Source organism: Trichomycterus rosablanca, chromosome 1 (assembly GCF_030014385.1).
Source record: "Trichomycterus rosablanca isolate fTriRos1 chromosome 1, fTriRos1.hap1, whole genome shotgun sequence".
NCBI lineage: Eukaryota > Metazoa > Chordata > Actinopteri > Siluriformes > Trichomycteridae > Trichomycterus > Trichomycterus rosablanca.
In genome coordinates, this window is record NC_085988.1 from 43,623,978 (window position 1) to 43,647,229 (window position 23,252).

At 38.4% G+C, this 23,252-nt stretch overlaps 1 protein-coding gene across 1 annotated transcript in view; it reads right to left on the reverse strand.

Moving 5' to 3' along the window:
- si:dkey-82f1.1 (DENN domain-containing protein 2A) overlaps positions 1 to 16,733 on the reverse strand; it is a 54,221-nt gene extending 37,488 nt beyond the window's left edge. Inside the window, exon 1 of the mRNA XM_062993136.1 lies at positions 16,381 to 16,733. The gene's annotated coding sequence lies outside the window, so the exon portion shown is untranslated. The remainder of the gene's footprint in view (positions 1 to 16,380) is intronic.
- Positions 16,734 to 23,252: the final 6,519 nt, after the last annotated feature.

Below are 23,252 nucleotides of genomic sequence, written 5' to 3' on the forward strand. Positions count from 1 at the left end.
GTATTAACTTCTGTAGGTACAGACCCCTGAGCACCAAGACAAACTCGACTCAGCAGGCACAAGAATAAAACACTGGGTGAACGTAACAGGAATGAATCCACAGCTTGTAAAGCAGTAAATACTGCAGTAGGCATGTTTACTGCTCCGCTGCCTCCAGTTCCTTTAGAAATCCTGGTAGAGAGGTCTTTTCTTTTGTCCCTTTCTCGATTGTTAAATGTGACCCAATAGCACAAGGCTGTTTCCCCAATGATGAGGAGAGTGAGTCAGCCATCTGCTTTAGCCAATAAAAAGTCTTATATGCCCTGGGTGACCCCTACATGTTCCTCCTCCTGACCCTCTGTTTAGGAAGGGGTCTCTTAGACACTGGTCATGAAAAAAGCTTGGTGTACCATGCCGTTTAGCATACTTGGGTGTGTACTTGCAGAGAAAACTGAGTGCTGATCTGAGAATGGTGTTCCACCTAGAACTGCATTTAAAATCAAATGTTTGTACTGCATAATTTACTGAACTTACTGAAAAAATTATGGACAGACGTTATGGAGAGCTGTCACCATATAACACTTACCACGTAGTATATCTGAACTAGATGCTTAGAGGTTTATACAGTTGTACTCCTATTAAAGGTTCTTTAATTATAAAGCCCTTGATCTGGATTCTAGCTGCAAGACTTCACATTAGAAGGGATGCTAGTTCATTGCAGGACACCAGACACTCACTCAATCATTTACTCACAGGCAACTGGAAAAATCTCATCCATAGACTGGCATTTTTGGCAAAAAGTAATGTCAATACCTGCCTGTGCCACAACAGTGCCATCCAAAGTTCTATTAGTAGTGTGCTGATTTAAAATACACTATATCGACAAAAGTATAGGGACACTTGTTCTAATTTTGAAATTCATGTGCTTCAGCCACAACATTTGTTAATAGGTGTGATAAATCAATTATACAATGAAAATTATAGACTTTTAATTTTGCAGATACAGTTTAGACAAGGTCCTTTCCTGTTCTGATATGACTTTGCCCCTGTGCACAAAGCAAGGTCTTTAAATCTTGAAGAAAAGCTTGGTTTAAAGAAACTCCAGTGGCCTGCACAGAGCCCTGACTTCAGCCCCACTAAACAGCTATACAAATGCTCTTTTGACTGAATGAGCACAAATTCCCACAGACATACTTTGAAATCCTTGAGAAGTGCTCTAAAAAGAGTAGTGGTTGTTATAGCTGAATATATTACATAGGAGTCACTCTATTTTAATGCCATTTGTTTTTTAAATGGGACATCCAACAAGCTCATGGTCAGGTGTCCAAATACTTTTGGCTTTGTAACACATACTACACGTTTACACATGCATATATTTCTCCATACTACGAATTTAATTATAGTAATTTAATTAGCCCTGTGCATAGATTTCATAATATTTGCATAATATTTGATTTCATAAAATAATTTGTTTGTCTCAGAAATGTGAGGTCGACAATCAAAATTGTCACAAGTTTTTTAAGGAACAAAAAGTTGTTCCTCTGTGGCTTAGCTTCAAGCACTTTTTGGTTACAGCTGACACCATTTAAAACATGCCAGCATAGTTTCTGATGTTCTGGATTTGATCCTGGCTTCATGCACTGTATATGAGGAGTTTTGCTGTACTTTCCATGTCCGCATAGACTTTCTCTTGGTACTCTGATTCATTTCCACCTTCAAATCTAGGCAAAAAGTAAACTGGCAGCACTAAATGTGGCACACTACAACAGAATAGCACCATGTCCAGTGTGCTCATGGTTTCTGCTTTGCACTAACTACTGCCCTGATCAGGATGAAGAGGTTAGTAAAGGTCTTTTAAAAAACATATTTTTGAAAGCACTACAGACACGATAATTCCCATTAGCACTTTGTAGATATATTTTCATGACTTGCTTTCATAGCCAGAGGGTTTAGATTGGATGATAGATGGCTGTTAAAATGCGTACAATGTGTATCTTTCTGCACCATTACACTTTACCATCCAATCTGCTCTACAACCTATAAACACAAAAGACCCAAAAGCACACGGATAGTATAAGAGCACTACCAGGCTCTGTAAAAATGATAACAATCAGTTAAAGGGCTTTGCTAAAAAATTGAGAAGTAGAGGGCATTTGTGAGGGTCAAAGCAGGGCCATCAGCCAGGATCGGTTACACAACCATCCGCTTCAAACAATAGATCACTATCACTTCAGTGTCACCAGGGGTTGGGTATACACGCCATTACATAAGGACAACGGAAATGGTTGTAAGGATAAAAATATGCAATTATTTGTGAGACATTTCAAACAAATTTGGTGTTGGTGAAGGGCATTAATGTCTCTTTTCCGCATGTTTGTGGACAATAATATGTTCATGCACTGTGTATGCATTAGTTTCTGTATATTTTTGCAGTAATATATTTAGATATGTTTGTCAGAAATGATAGTCACTGGAGGGTAATTGCTGTTTTTATTTGAAAGCACTTGTATTTATGATGTTTTTGGAATGCAGGGTTTGAAAGAACATAAACCCTGCATTCACATTGTGACCAAACAGACGGAAGTCATTGATTTTCTCTTAAATCTGGTGATGTATATCATGCATTTAACTTCATGCAAAGGAACAAAACAATAAAGCCAATCAGAGTAATGCGTGGAGATATGCGTCAGTTCTTTGGCCAGTGTAAGGTAAAAAAACAGCTTCCAGTATGAACCAATATAAGAAATAACGTGACTTACTTAAGCAATGTGTGTGTGCGTGGAAACCAACAACCATCTGTGTTTGATTCGAAATCCCAAATGTAAAGAAAATTCTGACAACTCCTTCTTTTTAGCTCTTTCTTTCTTCAGTACACAACGGAAGCCAAACCCTGGATACTAGTAGTGTTTATTATGCGTATACAACACACACACAGGACCTAAAACACACAGAGGTCAAAACCAAATTCCACCACAGGCATTCTACAGATCCACACCCACCTCATAATGATTGTTATATCATTATGAGGTGGGGAATTCAAGAAGTTATTGGCATATTTGTGGGTGAATTCGATTCAGATTTCATTGCATAGCACTTTAAAAAAAAAGTTCAAAAGTTATAATAGCAAAACATTCCTTGAGGAAAGTGCAGCAACAAAACCTTAACAGAAATCAGATTAATAATTAAAACCTGCCCTAATACAATAGTTTAGGGTTGATATAGAAACAACCAATGTACTAATTTGGCATAAATTGGACCCGCCAGTCATACATACCCATACTGCATGAGTAAGTAAACCCTTAGCTAAATAACCATCTTATTTCTTGGAGCAAATGGCTTTAAGGGTCCTCTATCATAAGCAAACCAGCTTTTGTAACTGGCGAAATTGTATTCAATTGTTTTCAATAAACTGTCCAATGCTTTGCGTGTAGCTTGTGGAATTAATTTAAACAGGAAATCTGTGATGAAAGACTGCTGATAGATAAGAATCTGATTGAAGTGTATGTAAATATAACAAAAGTTGGTGTTGAAGTTTTAGACATTTTACCAACAGAAAATGAAAGATAGTCACTTCTTTGCAGATACATGTTGCTTTCTTTCTTTCTTGCTCCGCTGAAGTGCTGCCAGTCAAAAATCCAACAAAGTCTTGTGTTGTCAGTGATATGCTCTGGTATTCTGAGACCTCAGCCAAATTTCTCTCAGTATGCCTTCTCCCCCTTCTAACAGCTGCTTCTCATAAAGCCTGTCCATAGCAGCTAGCCCCTACAGACCTAAATGCATGACATCATTCTCACTGCACCTCTCCACAGCCAAGAGAAAGAAACTAAGACTATGCAACTTTAACATGTTTTCCCTTCACATAACCCGAAATAGGTAGTTATAGAGAGAAATAAAGTATTCCAGCACTTCTAAGCATATACCAACTTTCAATTTACACACAATGTCTTTTGCTTTTTTACTTAGACACACAAAAGTATGTATTTATAAGCACAAACAGAAGGGGAAATAAATTCATTTACAAATGTATACGTTGCAGCCGCTCAGGTGGCGCAGCGGTAAAACACGCTAGCACACCAGAGCTGGGATTTCGAACACATCGTATCGAATCTCAGCTCTGCCATCCATCTGGGCTGGGCGGCCACATGAACAGCAATTGGCTGTTGTTCACAGAGTGGGTAAGCCGAACCAGGGTTCCTCATAACTGGTGCAATTACGACCTCTGCAGGCTGATTGATGGCGCCTGTGCAGAGTTGGGGAATAATGCTGATCAGGGTGTGGCTCTCCATACACAAAGCTGATCCGCATATCTTTTTCACTCGTGCAGGTGAAAAGAGGCAGTCGGTACTGAGCACGTGTCGGAGGTGGCGTGTGTCAGTTGCGAAGCTCCTCTGTCAGCAGTGGGGGGTTGTATAGGTGGAGGTGAAGCGTAACGCAGTCAGGGTAATTGAAAAGACTAGATTAGGGGAGGAAAATGGGGGAAAATTCTGAGAAAAAGAGAAAAAAAAAGGATTAGGTTGCATACAAAAAAAGAAATACAAATGTACTTGAGCAAACTGCCCAGGTTGCATTATTAAAGATGCAACTGGTTGAAATATTGTATGCAACAAGCATGATAAAAGTAAAGCTGCTTCTCCAAATTCTTCAAATTATTAAAGAATACACAAGAAAACACCATAAGCTACAAGGCTACAGCAAACATCTTAAACATCCCCATCAGTACAACCAGTTTAATAATCCACAAGTGAAAAGTTCATAAAACTAGAAGAAACTACAGACTAATATTAAGGAAGAGTGAAGTAGTCAGTACTCAACAAAGGTTGAAGGATGGTCTAAAAACAGTACAAACAACACATACAATCAACAATAAGCAATAAACTACACTTTTATCATCTCTGCTCCTATAAACAACTTAAATCCCCTCTGCTAAACAGAAAAAGCACAGAGACTTGTATTTAAAGTTTTGGCAATAATTGAGCTCGTCATATTTAGAAAAGAAGGGTTGCTTCTATGATACTGACAGTGAAGTAAGGAGAAGCGAGCATCATGGTTTCTTTACAAACAATACTGGGGCATTACATGTGATTAAAAGAATCATGAATAAACTAATGTACTGGGACATATCAGATAATAATTTTGTCTTTTATCTATTAGCCAAAAAATGAAATCTAGATGTTTCCACAAGACAACAACTCCAAAGATAAAGCTAAAACAACCTAAGACTGGATTTAACTTTTCCTCATTTATTTTGCTCTGTAGCACACGGGGTGAAAGGTTTTACTGCAATCAATTTTCATGCACCACTGAACACTTAAAGCTGCGATAGAAACACTGTGTAAGAGAGTGTGGATTGTATGTGTTCTTGTGTACTTGTAGAGGCTCTCGGTGGGGGACTGACTTTCATCCAGTCCCTCTGTGTTCAATGAACTCACATTCCAACAATTTCTAGCAGAGAGAAAGAGTTCAATGCAAACAATTTACTTTGTGTATGTAGCTAAGTTACATACTGCATTCTGCACTTCATTTGCTCACATGCCTTTGGACCCAAGGTTTCTGGTAGTGCTATTGAAATTAACATTTTGTTCCTTCTTCACATGCATCGATTTCAACATTTCTATCAGTACTAAATAGATTAAAAATTACAAAATCATAAAAGTGAAAAAATGCTGACCAAAGCACTTTAGTACTCTCACTCACTCACTCACTTTCTTAACCGCTTATCCAATTAGGGTCGCGGGAGGGTGCTGAAGCCTATCCCAGCTTTTCAATGGGCGCAAGGCACACAATAACACCCTGGACGGGGCACCAGTCCATTGCAGGGCAGACACACTTACACACACACACATACATACACCCATTCACCTATAGGGCAATTCAGTGTCTCCAATTAACCTGACTGCATGTTTTTGGACTGTGGGAGAAAACCAGAGCTCCCCAGAATAAACCCACGCAGACACGGGGAGGACATGCCAACTCCGCACAGAAAGGACCTGGACTGCCCCGCCTGGGGATCGAACCCAGGACCTTCTTGCTGTGATGCGACAGTGCCTCTGTGCCAAAACGTCTTTTAAGTGTGGTGAAAAGGAATGGCAACATTACAAAGTGGTAAATGCTTTACTGTCCCAACTTTTTTTTGAAATGTTTTGCAGGCCTGAAATGCAGGAATGGATGTTTATTAATAAATGAAATGAAGTTGAGCAGATGAAACATGAAATATCTCAGGTTCATACTGTCTGCAATGAAGTAAAAGTCAAAGTAAATGTAAGAAACTCTGTGTTTTTTATTATATGCATTTTCCATGCTGTCCCAACTTTTTCTGATTTGGGGCTGTACATGCTGTTTCCATTATGAATCAACTGTTTTGCAACATGAAGCACCGCCTCCTTAGAAGTTAACACAGCAAAGCAGCTCAGCTATTGGTTGATAATGATTGAGTCTGTTGGTTATTCATATATTGGTTATTCATCTCAACCTTGAGTATTCTCACTTTTTTAGAATGAAGTGATTACCAATGCAGCACTTGATTACATGTAGAACATGTGGACTGTAAATCTATTCACAAGCTTTTGGTGCTTGAGACACTACAACTAGTTTGGGAAGAAAAACTAAATGTATAAAACAAGTGTATGTAAACACCAAGTGACCTTTGCATTGTAAGTTTTCTTTTTTATTCTTAAAAGTTAAGATCTAAATTCTTGTTTATCTGCTTGAGAAATAGTGATGTATCTCTTTAAATAGTGACAACGATAAAAAATGTCATTAGTTTGTACGTTTTCTCTATCGCTGTCCTGTTAAACGCTCATTAAACGCAGCACTTCCTCACACGGTGTAAACATTCATATCCTATAATCCTGTCCACACACACACACACACACACACACACACACAAGCACCTAAACTACAAGGCCTCTTGCTGAGCCATTGTTGTTAAAGGATATAGAGGAGACAGTTGTAGATAAGCATCACAGAATGACATGAAGATAGACTTAAAAACAAGGAAGGCAGGATGTGAGATCATGACTACCATCCTACTTCCATTAGCACTACTTTTTATAAGTGAGAAATCTGGGGCCATATTTAAGGGTCAAAGGTAAAGGAAGGAATTCTTAAAAAGCGGTTCAGTTTCTGTCCAGCTGTCATTGAAGAACAATAGACTTTGTAAGTGAGGTAATTTCAGAAATTTTAAAATGTACGTTTACGTCTGTAATTGTTACCAGTTTATAAACTGAAAATGCTTTGTTAGGGAAAAAGCATTACTTTGTGATTAATTATGAATATAATTTAATAGGGATAGAAAAAAAAATAAAGAAGCTCTTAAGCCAGAACAAAAGATCAGGTTCAACCCACTTCTCGTAGTCGTTACAAATATAATAAAACATTCTAAAAACAACATTGTCTTCCAAAGCTTTTTGGGAGGGCATCACACCCACTTCATTCATTCTCTGCAGGATTGTTAAGTCACCAATTCACTTTTTGCATGTTTTGGAACACATACATACACAGAACAACTTGTGAACTTTTGCTTAGGAAACCATATTAAGTATACACCAATCAGCCATAACATTAAAACCACCTCCTTGTCTCTACACTCACTGTCCATTTTATCATCTCCACTTACCATATAGGAGACCTGTTTCTCTACATGCTTTGTTATCCCCCTTTCATGCTGTTCTTCAATGGTCAGGACTCTCCCAGGACCACTACAGAGCAGGTATTATTTGGGTGGTGGGTCATTCTCAGAGCAGTGACACTGACATGGTGGTGGTGTGTTAGTGTGTGTTGTGCTGGTATGAGTGGATAAGACACAGCAGCGCTGCTGGAGTTTTTAAATACCTCACTGAGAATAGTCCACCAACCAAAAACATCCATCCAACAGCGCCCTGTGGGCAGCATCCTGTGACCACAGATGAAGGTCTAAAAGATGACCAACTCAAACAGCAGCAATAGATGAGCGATCGTCACTGACTTTACATCTACAAGGTGGACCAACTAGGTAGGAGTGTCTAATAGAGTGGACAGTGAGTGGACACGGTATTTACAAGCTCCAATACAGTGCATCTATATGGTAAGTGGAGCTGATAAAATAGACAGTAAGTGTAGAAACAAGGAGGTGGTTTTAATGTTATGGCTCAACAGTGTATATATACACTATAGTACAGCAATACTAAAGTGAAAACTATCATCTTTAAGTGGCTTTGCCAAATATTTAACAGTAATTTAAGCAATGTACTGTTTTACTAAAACTAGTCACTTTGTTAGTGTTTTACCCTTGAGCTCAGAATACTATGGTATGTCAGGAAACGTCTTTCTCTCTGCCTCTTCCCTTTGTGCTGACTTTATGCCAGATCTCTAGTTACCCTTCCTGTTTTCCCTCACGCTTTTGCGGTTCCGCCTGTCCATTCCCACCGGCTTTCCCGCTCCCAGCCCTGCGCTCCACAGCTCAGACAGATTCCTACAATTCCCTGCAGTATTCCCACAGGGGTTTAGCGTGGCGAGAGCTTGGGAAAGTGCTCTTCCGGAGTCAAGGATCCACCGAGCATCAGACATTTTGATCTCGTTCTTTTTCTCTCTCTCAACCCCAACCCCCATTCTCAAAATCAACATTTCCAGAGTGAATGTAAACCACACATACCAAGTAATAAAGGGATTCTAAATGAAACTTGGAAGCTTGGAAAATAGACATTAATGCTACTTGATGCCCCTGGTAGTCACTAAAACAAGTGAATGATTTTTCTTCTTCTTCTACATTAAAGCCAATCAGATCTCTCATAAACTAATGATAATTATGATTTATGGTTTTGCTTGGCATAGGCACTTGCCAAGGGCATAGGAACTGCATATTTCATCTTAACGATCCTCCACATTTTACAAGAATGCTACTGACATAACCCAACATAAGAAATCATCCAACTAAGTGCAAGTGCATTGCACCAGGACATTTAAACAGGTATTTTGTCAACAACAATATGTCAACAACAGCAAACTACAGGCCAAGTCTGTGGTGATAAACGGTGTGCAGGGTCTGACCACATATTCATAGTTAATGAATGAGGATGCAGTGGCTACAGAAAGACAGACACAAAATTCTTACCTGCTTTAGCACTTCCAAAATAGGGTTAGTAAAAAAAAGTACAAATATTTAATTTTGTGACTATTTTGCACTAAGCACCTTCCCATCCAAGTTACCTTCACACATATGCAAGTGACTGTAACATAATATAGATCAGACCAAGATTTTGAGTGTTATGGAGAACCATGGAGGTCTCAGTTTTGAAGGTTGAGCCTTCATAGAGTTTGCTGCCTGGCTTTGAAGGGCCTTGGTTAGGAATTAAAAATAACCCAAGGGTCACTCAAAAAGAGCTTTAAAAGTTCTTTGCAGAGATGGGATAATCATCAGGGATTTAGTGAATGGTATGGGGGCAGCTGTTTAGCAACAGAGACAGGGAGACTGGTAGGAGTTGAGGGACTGATGTATGCAGCCATATACAGTAATGTCCTTAAAAAATAACTCCTCCTCCTTGGGTACTAGTTCAGCTTTCAACATAACAATGACCCAAAGCATACATCCAAAACAACAATGGAGTCTGTGTAGACAGCTGATAGCATCCCGAGATTCAAACCCAGATCTCAGCAGTGGTGGGCTAGCATAAGAGACTGCTGCACCACCTGAGTATAGTGTTTTACTATAACATATACACCAACCAGGCATAACATTATGACCACTAACAGGTGAAGTGAATAACACTGATTATCTCTTCATCACGGCACCTGTTAGTGGGTGGGATATATTAGGCAGCAAGTGAACATTTTATCCTCAAAGTTGATGTGTTAGAAGCAGGAAAAATGAACAAGCGTAAGGATTTCAGCGAGTTTGACAAGGACCAAATTGTGATGGCTAGACGACTGGGTCAGAGCATCTCCAAAACTGCAGCTCTCATGGGGTGTTCCCTGTCTGCAGTGGTCAGTATCTATCAAAAGTGGTCCTAGGAAGGAACAGTGGTATACTGGCGACAGGGTCATGGGTGGCCAAGGCTCATTGATGCACGTGGGGAACGAAGGCTGGCCCGTGTGGTCCAGTCCAACAGACGAGCTACTGTAGCTCAAACTGCTGAGGAAGTTAATGCTGGTTCTGATAGAAAGGTGTCAGAATACACAGTGCATCACAGTTGCAGGGCTGTTTTGGCAGCAAAAGGGGGACCAACACAATATTAGGAAGGTTGTCATAATGTTATGTCTGATCGGTGTATAATAATTCAGAGTGAAAATGTTATGCTCTAGCCTGAAATGGTACACAAGACTATTAAAATTACCATGAATGTGCTTAAAGATAGTGAACTGTACAGATTTTAGTCTGCATTTGTCCTCTTACTAGGGGAATTTTAAAAGGGACGGAACATTTTCTTGATCATTTTAACTTCATGCTGTAATGATGACTTCCCAGACATTTTGGAGTACTTTCATCTCTTTATCAATTCTACTTTAAATGCAACAGTAGGGGATTAGGCATGTTAGATCATAATTATTTTGTGTTTAGATGATAAGCTACTCAAGCAAAATTCTATATTTTCTCCAACAGTAACAAGTGCATTCTTTTTGTAGAATATGTTTCTTAAGGGCTAGGTTGGATTTTTGTCAGGCTTGGTGTGTATATTCATAGACTACGTAACATAAGGTTAAATGTAAATGCCTCCTACATGAGTGAAATTCATGAGTAGACTTAACACTAAACTTTTTGCAAGTTCTGGGTAAATTTCATTAAAACTGGAGTAAATTAATTTAATGCTAGTTTGTTATCACAAAATATTTACTGATGTGTTCTGAGAAGATCAATGCACAAAATTAGCAAAGGAAAGAAACAACAGGAAGATCTTACAGTCAACAGGAAGATGAAATGTCCGCATTAGGTGTAAATTCAAAATGTTGTTGTCCAATTGTTGTCCAATCATGCAGAGGACAAAATTCTTTGTTAAATCAATCTACCAAGAATCACCTTGAAAACATTACGTAGTAAACAATAATGGGAATAATGGTGAGTAATATTTTTGTAAAAACTTTTAAAAAGGTTATTCCATTCTGATTAGCCTTTTGAAATGGTCATTCTTGAGGGGAACAACTGATCTACACCTCAGTCTTTTAATTTTGTATATTTTTTCCTTCAGTTGTTTAACTCTGAATAAAAATGGTGGTGGCAAACAGCAGTTAAAGTATCAAACATTGCATTTATAGTATTAAATTATAACTTTGAAACTTGACATTTGGGGTGCATTTCTAAAATCAGAAATCAGAGGCTTTACCCATACGAGCAGTTTGGCGTGGTCATAATCACTTCAAAAAGGTGGCAGTAAAACAGGGAGGGATTGTAATATTGCGAATAACATCAAATATGTCATTCATTGCAGGAATAGACGGCATGTGTTATAGATTACCACAGCAGTTGTGTTATTCACAAGGACATGGAACCTTGCATGTTCTATTTGTATTATACAACAGTTTAGCAAAGGAAGTAATAAGATGCTATAGAAAATAAAACAAAATATGCAACAGAAAAACATTAATGCTGTCCTTTGTATATGAACTAATCCAGGATTTATCAGTTTTAAATATGGATTAGTGGCTAAAACGGTTGGGAAGGTTGCTGATTATCATTTATTTATTAGGATTTTAACATCATGTTTTACACACTTTGGTTACATTCATGACAGAAATGGTAGTTACGCATTACACAAGATTCATCACTTCACAACTTTTAATATCAAACACATAGACAATGTCATGGACAATTTTGTATCTCCAATTCACCTCACTTGCATGTCTTTGGACTGTGGGAGGAAACCGGAGCTCTCAGAGGAAAACCATGCAGACATGGGGAGAACATGCAAACTCCACACAGAAAGGACCCGGACCGCCCCACCCAGGAATCGAACCCAGGACCTTCTTGCTGTGAAGTGACAGTGCTACCCACTAAGCCACCGTGCCACTCTCTGTTGGCAAGGGTGCTGATTTTTATTTTGCTTTAATCTTTACCTACTGTAATTACTGAATTAATACTCATGATTAAACTATGCTTATCTATGATTGTTATTGTTATTATTTGTATTATTAGCAGTAGTAGTAGCAGTAGTGGTAGCACTAGTAGTAGTAGTAATATTAATATAATACTGATAATGATAATAATAAAAGCTCTTTAGGTACAGTAAGTATGGGCAATGACAGTTTTGAAATTAAACTACTGACGTTACATTCTTTTTCAAAGTCTGTAGAGTACACACTACAAAGAAAGTTTATTGCCAAACCCATCCATACTTTACTTTTTAAACTAAAGGTTATACTATTGGCAACTATTTTGGCAACACTATTACGTCTGATAAGAATACATTTTTATTTTTTCTCTCTAGTCAGACTGCATATTTGTTTCTACCTGTTCTATAAATTCCAGTAAATTCCTGGGTAAACTAGAAGTTTAAAACCCAGAACATTATCATTTTTGGTAATCCAGTATGTTTAAAGTTTTTGTATGTATTGTTTGCATATTATAAGCTGTCTCTTACAATAAGTCACTTATTGCTGGCTTTCTTTTCTTCATATGAACTCTGAACTTCATATGAGCTCAAGTGACACAATGGTTTTGCACAATATTGACACTGCTGGTCGAAAATAAGTGTATTTTACAACTGTATTAAAATCCTCCAGCACAAACATAGACCTCACATGAGCAAGCTAAAAAAGCACGTCATACAGCTTGGTGTTACTGAGCCATACCTTTGGAGTAGATATTTACATTAAGTATGTTCACCATAGAAAATAAACAACTTCGTCTACAACCGCCCCCCTTATTTCTTTCCCAGCCTGTTTTTTTTTTTTAAAACGCCTCTACAAAGTGCACTGAACCTTGACAGGGTCCATGTCAGAGCAGCAGCTTGCAAGCATGACTCCAGTGGCAGCAGGGGGTGGGAGAGAGGGAGGATGAAGGAGGAAGGGAATGGAAGCAATGTTTGTGTGTAGGGAGGGGGGCGGCCAGTGACCGCAGCATCTGTGCTCTGTTCCCAACCACGGCAGCACAAAGAGCCCAGAGCCTGCACAATCCTGAGCAGTTCAAATTCCCTCACCGGCACGCTGCATACTGAAATTGCTGCCATGGAGACACTGCTCACCACCAGAAAGACTCCCCGCTGAAGTACTGTAAAATCTGGTTCTACTGCATTCAACTTTTATGCTTGAGCATGTGATCAAATGGTCTGTTTTTATGTGTATGGTTTACCCGTTTAAGATCTACTTAATAAGGCCAGATGTCAGTTCTTAGCTTTTACATTAAAGAAACAGACTAGAGTGACACAGATACACACAGACACAACCGGTTTCTTGGAACTAGTGGTGGGTGATACAAAATCCTCAATCATGATATTTAAGTTATGTCACATTTAATGGTATGCAGTATATCACAAAAAAGTTGCCTTTGGATTTTATTTCCTGCTTACAAATGGAGCCATATTTACATGACAAAGCTAAAGTGTTAGTGTTTTTCACCCAAGCTATCTATACAACAGCTTAAACAGTATATGAAAACTCTATAACCCCAGCCTAACTCCAGTCCTAACAGAAAGCTAGCTAATTAAGTCTAAATCTTTGCATTGCTTTGAGAGTGACACAACTGATAAATACATTTACATTTTCAACATTTAGCAGACGTTTTTATCCATTATCTGAGCAATTGAGGGTTAAGGGCCTTGCTCAAGGGTCCAAAAGTGGCAACCTGGCAGTGGTGGGGCTTGAACCAGCGACATCTGGATTACTAGTCCAGTACCTTAACCGCTAGGCTACAACTGCCCAGAAATGACAGAAATACAGAAATTATCTAGCTTTCTTTGGTACAGTATTTGCACCTTATTTATTTTACAGGTTTAGGTGGCATGTCAATACCCGTGCAAGTAGTAATCGAGTAATAACTGTGCCGAGTAGTGAGAATAGTAACTGTTTTAGCTCTTGAAATATGATGTGAAATATGATATGATGACGAGGTGGTTCTGACTGAAACCTGTTAACCCTCTCGAGGTTAAAGACTGCAAGTCGAGACTACAGTGCCAAACCTGGCATGTTTGCACCAAAATGTCCAGAACTTACAACGAACTTTATCACAGACTGGACTGAACAATGTAGAATTTTTTTGCAAGTTACAACTTTCAGTTCAATTTAATTTTGCGTTTGTATGATTTGTGTAAATCCTATTTATTTAAAGTATCCTCCAGGCCACCCAAAGCGGATGGGTCCCTGCTGAGTCTGGTTCCTCTCAAGGTTTCTTCCTGTATTTTTAAGGGAGTTTTTCCTTGCCACTGTCACCCTTGGCTAGCTCAACATGGGTTTTTTGTCTGTTGGTCCTGGATTCTGTAAGTTGCTTTGAGACAATGTTAATTGTAAAAAGTGCTATATAAATACATTTGACTTGACTTGACATGACATGTGTCAGAACAACTTGCCTAATTTGACCCTTAAAGTTGTACTATATTGGTTTTACTGACTGACTTTTAGCAGAACAAGAATAAATTGCTTTAGTGCATGATTCTCTACCTAAACAGTATTTCTAATATTAAATCTTTTTACAAATAAAATCACTAATGACTTGCACTGAATATGATCAATTGTCAAACAGTAATCAGGTATTCAGCCATCCATGCTGTGTAAACTCTTTATTTTGGTCAAGATCATGGTGGTCTATAGTGGAAACACTGGACGCAAAGTGGATATACACCATTATTTACATACACCACTGGCAGGATTGTAATCCATTGCAGGGCATCATGCATTCATTCAAACTCACTGTTACTGTTATGTTTTAGAAGGTGAAAGGAAACTATATTTGAAATATAATGCAAGAACAGTACTTAATATCTATTGTTACACATTCTACTTCATAGATTCACTGTGTGTAAACAACTCTTTCTATTAGGCTAACAATTAAAGATGGTCAGACTCCCATACACTGTTTTGACACAGCTGATACTTCTATTTAACTTTCCTCTCCTTGAACGCATTCTTCACCACCTGGAGAGCTGAAGTGCAATGAACTGGGCAGTGATTTCTGGCTTTGTAAAATCACGCTGAAGAAGTAGGTTGGTAAATAATAAGCTGAAAATGTGTGCCTGTGATTCACACCACATATGGCTATGAGTCACTGGCTGCATGACAAAACTGTAAATCATCCAGAGCTGCGCAACAATTGAATTAAGTCTTGATCCTCTTTGGAAAAAAAAAGTGCAAAACATTTCATTCATTTAACTGTTTCATGTGTTTAACCAGTCACAATTGTCTGCTTCACATGGTAAACTCAAACGTTTGGCTTACTAAAAATGTATTTTTAAGTTAAGTTTTAGGTTTTTTTTTTTCCATTTGTAGGGTTAGTTTCAGCTTGGCCAGTTTAATGATGTGTGATAATAGTAATGCAAACTGTATAAATGTTTTTAAAATCAGATAAGATAGCTTCAGTGCAACTTGGCATAGATTTCTAAAGTCTATGGAACTGTAATGCAGGGATAAAACATTGTTGGAAGATGTTTGCTCACATAATGTTTTGATTACAGTGGCAGAACCATGACTAACAACATCCAACAGCCCAACACTTTCTGTAGGTTTATGAATTACTGAGTGCCATATCATTACATCATATGACATCATTTGTACAACTGTTAAACCATTAGGTCAAACCTTGTGCCTTGTGGATGGGGTGTTGTCATCTTGAAAGACACTACTTTGTAGCCTTTCCTTAAAGGGGGCAAGTGGACACAAACCATGCATGTAAATTGCCAGCCACAAAAACATTATGTTTATGTATTCATTTATTTATGTTTTTAAACACACAATCCTTTTCTGATTTAAATATTTCATCTTATTAAAATCATTATAAGAAATGTCTAGTCGTGAAGAGCTTTCTTAAATAGCCAGATACATGCAGTTATCAGTGCTCTGGCTGCTCTGTTTACAACCTCTCCTCTTTCTCTCTTTTTCAAAGCAGCAAAGAAGAGAGACCATTGTTCTGCGGGCTAAAATGACTCGCCTCACTTATCCAATTACCTACTTCTCTATCTGTACTGTGTCACCCTGCCTGCAATGGAATGCACCTATCAACACATGTTTTCCCCCCAGCTTCTCCAAAACACCTTGCAATGCAGCCTGATGGTTTTTACTGGATTCTTTAAAAGAAGAAACGAGTCAGTGTAATAATCACATACATCAGTTTCTAACTCATTCATATGGTTTTATAAGAAGGTCTGCTGATTAAATTATGTATATATTTATATATTTAATTTTAGGGAAGATTGGTAAACAGCAAGAAGAAATTCTCTTAAGGTTCAAGGAATGAATAGAACCCATGTTGTCTCTCATACACAAACACACATACACACTAATCTTTACCTTGCTTGGTTGGTTGAGCTCTGCAGCAGTGCTCTTGAAGTGGTCTCTCATTTTGTGAAACCTGACACTACTGAGTAAAGCAGCATCCACTTCGATGATTTGTCTTGGAGCAGTCGGTCGTCCCTTGTTCTTCTCCTTCTTTGACTCCTTTCACACTCTGTCCTTGATGAAATCCTTCTCTCTTCTCTGTACTGGTTGAAGGGGCCAGATGCTCCCCCAAAAAAGTGCTCTGAGTGGAAAACAAGCAACAAACTTCTCTCCAACTTCAGCTCCAGGCAACTTTATCTCTTTCTTTCCTGCTCCTGTCTGCACTGTTGCCTTTCTCTCCCTCATACACTGTTTAAACTGGACTTTTCCCACCCCTCTCTCCCTCCCTCCTTCCCTCCCACTGAGACCCCCTCCCTCCCTTGCTCTCCCTCTTTCTCTCTCCCTTTTCTCCCTCCTCCGCTTGGTTGTCTTGGTGATCAAGTGTCCCGTTTTGGAAAAAAAAGCAAAGCTGAGTGCAATTCAACACAAATGACAACCAGAAAGTTATCACAAAAGACTAGCTCCACACATGAGACTAGATCATCACACCTTATGTAAGCATTAGACACTGCTTAATGTGAAAACTGAAGTAAAGTTAAAACTGTAGTTAAAAAAGGTAAACATCCTTTTGTAATGAACATGAAGATTGTGACAATCTTGCTGTTGTAATTATATCTGCTCATATTTCTTAAGTAAAAGACCTGAAGTTTTCTAAACATATACTAGATTAAAAATATACATACACCAAATATGACTATACTGTACACTAGACCCCCCCCCCCCCCCGCATATTGTTAATAACTTTATGCCCTAACCATTTTTTCCTGTTAATTATATAGTTGACTGTACCTAGACGTCTATGTATAGTACACAATTCAAAGGCCCTACTGTATCATTTGCTGATCTACATTATCACTAGAGACCAAAAAGTATGTAATGCCTGTAATTTTTGTTTTTGCTATTGCTGTAATAAAATAGTCTTCTTAGAGAGCAGCTTCTAGAACTTTTAAAGCAGTTGCACAAAGTTCAGAAGTTAGAGGCTTATTATTGGGTGTGAGGGGAGAGGGAATGGGTCAAAAATCTCTCCTGGCTTTTCTTTAAAAGAGGAGGGGACAGGAGAGGTGAGGGATCACATTTCACATCGATACTGGGGATTAACCAGAACATTAAAACCACCTCCTTGTTTCTACACTCACTGTCCATTTTATCAGCTCCACTTACCATATGGAAGCACTCTGTAGTTCTACAATTACTGACTGTAGTCCATCTGTTTCTCTACATACTGTTTTAGCCTGCTTTCACCCTGTTCTTCAATGGTCAGGACCCCCACAGGACCACCACAGAGCAGGTATTATTTAGGTGGTGGATCATTCTCAGCTCTGCAGTGACAATGACATGGTGGTGGTGTGTTAGTGTGTGTTGTGCTGGTATGAGTGAATCAAACACAGCAGCGCTGCTGGAGTTTTTAAGTACCTCCTACCTAGTTGGTCCACCTTGTAGATGTAAAGTCAGAGACGATCGCTCATCTATTGCTGCTGTTTGAGTTGGTCATCTTCGAGACCTTCATCAGTGGTCACAAGACGCTGCCTATGGGGCGCTGTTGGCTGGATATTTTTGGTTGGTGGACTATTCTCAGTCCAGCAGTGACAGTGAGGTGTTTAAAAACTCCATCAGCACTGCTGTGTCTTATCCACTCATACCAGCACAACACACACTAACACACCACCACCATGTCAGTGTCACTGCAGTGCTGAGAATGATCCTACACCCAAATAATACCTACTCTGTAGTGGTTTTGTGAGGGTTCTGACCATTGAAGAACAGAGTAAAAGGAGGTTAAAAAAGTACATAGAGAGACAGATGGACTACAGTCAGTGATTGTAGAACTATAAAGTGCTTCTATATAGTAAGTGGAGCTGATAAAATAGACAATGTGTGTAGAAACAAGAAGGTGGTTTTAATGTTTTGGCTGATCGGTGTATAGAGTTATACAGTTTCTATTTCTTCATTTTCTTCTTTCGTTGTTCCTACATCTTATTTAGCTTTTTATGCAGTTGTCAGACTAACCAGACCCCTATGTACAATGCATTTACTAATGCATAACGTGTAGACAATTTTTTTGATTGATGGACTGAAAAGTTGTACTATGAAAATAAAAATGAACATTTACACAAAATACAACTGGTTGGTCAGTAAAAACTCTGGGATTCTTTTCTTTGTATGTTTGTCAATTAAGTAAAGATTCAAGACAAATAACGGATTTTTGTTTTTAATGCATTTTACTATGACGGTGTATTAGGATCACTGTAAAAAATATTTTTAAGTTTTGATTTCGAGAATAAAGTCGTATAAGTTTCAATTTCAAGAACAAAGTCGAAATTATTTCGAGATTAAAGTCAAAATAATTATGAGAATAAAGTTGAAATGTTATGGCCGAAGAGTGTGCATCCGTCGTAGGCTTGTCAGTTCAGAGAAGCACGGGTCTCAGTACCTGGATCGCATGCAAGCGCTGAGGGCAGCCTCCAATGTGTGTTACTGTGGTTATCCAGTAACTTGCGATTACTTTTTTAGGGTTGTTGTTTGTATTGTATTTCATCCACATGACATGACGACTAAACCTGTCAATGCAACCATTTATAGCGATGCCATACAGCTTTAGTTTATCTCGGCTGAAGTACTGGCGACGACGCAGATGCCAAGCACACCGGTGGCGCACGTTCTTCTAAATAAACACAGTTTATTGCAAAGCCGTTTCAGCGTTTCATGAGATTGGGGATTTCCTTTACCTAATTATTAACATCCTTCATTTTAACACAAGGAGGTTGCTATGGCCATAATATTTCGACCTTAATCTCGAAATCATTTCGGCTTTATTCTTGAAATCGAATTTTCTTTAAAGTGGCCCTAATACGCCGTTGTATTTTACACAATTTTCCTATTATATGTTATTTATGGGTTCATTAAACTGAATGAAATGGGTGGCACGGTGGCTTAGTGGGTAGCACTGTCGCCTCACAGCAAGAAGGTCCTGGGTTCGATCCCCAGGTGGGGTGGTCCGGGTCCTTTCTGTGCAGAGTTTGCATGTTATCCCCGTGTCCGCGTAGGTTTCCCCCGGGAGCTCTGGTTTCCTCCCACAGTCCAAAAACATGCCACCAGGCTAATTGGAAACACTGACTTATCCTAGATGCACAAACCAGTGCATTGTAGTGCCGGTCCCAAGCTCGGATAAAATAGGGAGGGTCGTGTCAGGAAGGGCATCCGGCATAAAAATTGTGCCAAATCAATTAAACTGGATGTAATGTAAACTTCCGATACCTTATATGGAATCAGTGACCATGTTTTATTTAGAACGTCGTATAAAACACAGCGTTTTCAGTCTTGAACTGGCGACAGTAAGAGAACGTTCGTGAATAGGTCAGTTCGTTAAAAATGAGGTGATTTTGGTAAATAAGATTTATTTTAAGTTCATTAAAGCTCACCTGTGTATGTGTGAGTTTATTTACATGAACTCATGCTTCTGCTGCACTTAATCTGATTGGTCGCATAGATTCCCTCATGATCCTCTTTATCGCCCGTTATAGTTCATGTTAACATTAACGTCCAATAACAAAGAAAAGCTAAAACCTACTTAATTCCATAGTAGTTATAACCTTTATTAACAAACCAGTGAGAACATACACTTGTCTAAAGTATTACAATTTGATTGTTCACGTTTTGTTTGAAGTTTATTTTGGTTCCGTTTCTATGTATATGCGGTTACCAGTCTGGTTCGTTTCTATAGATACGTGTATGGTGGGTGGATTGATCAAAATATCGATACCAACGTTGGTATTGGAATCGGATCGATACTTCAGTTTACATTCACATAAGAAAGTAAAGAGCGCACCACCGCTCCTCTCACATCTTACATGCTCACCTCTCTCCTCCCCTTCTGCTCTGCTGTGATTTGTTGTGGTACCGTCACGTGACTGAGCGGCACTGAGAGAGCGAACACATGTAGCAGTGAGTGTGTGTGTGTGTGCGAGAGAGAGAGAGAGAGAGAGAGAGAGAGAGAGAGAGAGAGAGAGAGAGAGAATGGAATACTTTTTGAATACTTTGCTTTGCACATACAGAAATAGGGGCAATTTTATGGAAATGATAGTGTAAATCATACGTACGTAAAGTACGAACGCACTTTGCGCACTTTACGCAAATTCACGAACGACCCTAAACGTAGGTCAGGTTTGTGAATCAGAGCATGTGTAGTGAGACTCTCATTCCGTGTGTTTTGATAAGTGCTCTTTTCTTTTCACTTTGTGCTTATAAATGTAAACAGATTTGTATCTACTTTAAAATTTAAATTAACAAGGACACATACATTTGGTCACTATTCAAATTTTACATATTTATACACCCGGTAAGCACAACTACTATGAGTTAGCCGCTTGGTGGTGATACGCCATGATAGTAACATTTTACCTCAGAAGTGACGAGAAAGTAAAGCACCCAGAAACAAGAAATCTGACCGCTTTAAACATCTACATTTATCTACAACCCTTCTGAGAGCAGCTACAATATTAATATGATAGTTTAGAGATCAGTGCAATTAGCATAGCTGCTAACAAGTACCGGTGTTGTTGAGCTTGGATATTAACTCACAGCTGTAATGTCTTTCGTATAGTTAATGTACTGCACACAGTGCACAAGTCTACTGTATATCTTTCATATTAATAATAGTTATGGTGTATGAGTTATTTGGGTTTTAGTCAGTATCTCAGCTGTGAACTAGTTAGTTAGGCTAGGTATTGCAGTGGCTGTTGCTGTTTTTTTATAAACAAATATATTACAGACTATGTTAAAAAATGGAAAACAAAACCAAAAAACACACAATGTACAGTTACCTATAGCCTACTTCCAACCTATTCTTATCCCTGCTTATTAGCCTACGTTTCTTAAAGAAAGACGAGATGTCTGTGGACTTTCTCTTCGTTGTCTACAAATTGCACAGCACAGTGACTAATAGTAGCAGCTAGTATGCTAACGCTATTAGCTAGCTAATTCGACTAGGGCTGAGCGATATGACTAAAAAAACTCATATATCGATATGCTTTTGAGAAGTAGCGATATACGATACGATATAATGTAAACTTAAAGTACAATGGCAGGTCACTGCCATTATACGTCAAATAAATGGGAATTTGCACATTGGAGGAATGCAAAAAAAATTAGCATATCTTGCTTTGGATTAGAGAAACAAATGACCAAAGTCTGAATTCGGAAGCTCTGATTGGTTTATACAGCTGTTTTTCAAGTAGCGTGATACAGTGATGACGGTGATTTTATCAGGGTGGCCATGGCCCCCCCTGGTCCCACCCTGAAGGCGTCGCTGAGGTATTGACATCTTCACATGGCTGTTCTAACCTTATTACTAGGGGTGGCCAGATCGATCCAAATATCGATAGTATCGATACTTCAGTTTTATTTTTTCTCTGCTACATTCAGTACGTTTCTCTCATTTCATAAGAAAGTAGAGACCATAGCTGCGCTCGTATAAAACCACCTGGTGTGCTCAGTTTCATTGTTCAGTTTGACAATGAAACACTCGATATGCCTCAGTGCTCAAAACACAACATTTATAGAAAGAGTGTACAGTAAACATAACAGTACACTTGATATACATATATGAACATATTACCAAAACATATGCTTTAACATTAATACAACAATAACCAGTACATCTTCAACAACAATAAAAAATATCAAAGAAAAAAAGAAAAAAAAAGCCAGAGGAATTACAAATCATTTAAGGAATCTTGTTCCAATAACATAACATATAAAATAAAAAAGACAATAAATAAAACCCTCCTTAGAATTTTTTTTTATATAAATCTAAAGTACTTTAAGACAGTTAACAATCAACATAATTTCTTTTTTAAAGAGGGGCTCAAGGAATTTACTCTTTGCAAAAATGTATTCAAATCTAAATTAATTAAAAAAAACAATAAAGATGGCATTTTTTACCATTTTGGTTTTATGAATATAATATTTAGCTAGTAATATAATTAGGTTAATTATATACAATTCAGCTGGCTGAAAGAGAGGATTACCAAATATATACAAAATATATTGACTTTTAATTGGAATGTCTTTACATCCACCCAAAAGGAAAAGCTATAGACACAATCAAAGAATAAGTGATCAATCAACTCACTAAAGCTTTTACAAAAGACACTCTGATCAGAGACGGTAATAAATTGACTTAATCTAGCATTAACTGGGTAACATCTGTGAAGTAGGGATGCATCGATACCATTTTTTCCCAACCGAGTACGAGTACAAGTACATGTATTTTTGTACTTGCCGATACCAATACCTATTTAGAATACCGTTTTTGTTAAAACAAAAACACATGTGAGAAGTGATGAGAAGTTTAATGATACCACGTCCAAAAATGCACGTCAACAAGTAGCGAGTGATCAAAGTGTTTGTGCGCTGACGTGATGAAATCAAGGAGGAAAATAAATGAATCTGAGTGGATTTGGCAACACGAATAGCATGGATTGTTCTGTAGTGAGTTGGAGGTTAATAAATATTCTTGCAATGTTGGTGTTTTGTTGTTATGTTTTGTAGAGAACGATCAGGTCAGAAATACTGTAAAACGTGTGTGTGTGCCGGTGTATTCTGATATAAACTATATTTTCCCCCTTTCCCACCTGTTTACACTCCTCTCCTGCGTCTCCCCTCACACCGTATCCTGCGTTCTCATTGGCTGTTCGACATGTCACTCATTCCCAGTCGCACATCTGAGATCAGATATCTGACATGCTAAAAAACTCGAGCGCTCGGCGAGCCGGTCGGATCGAGTT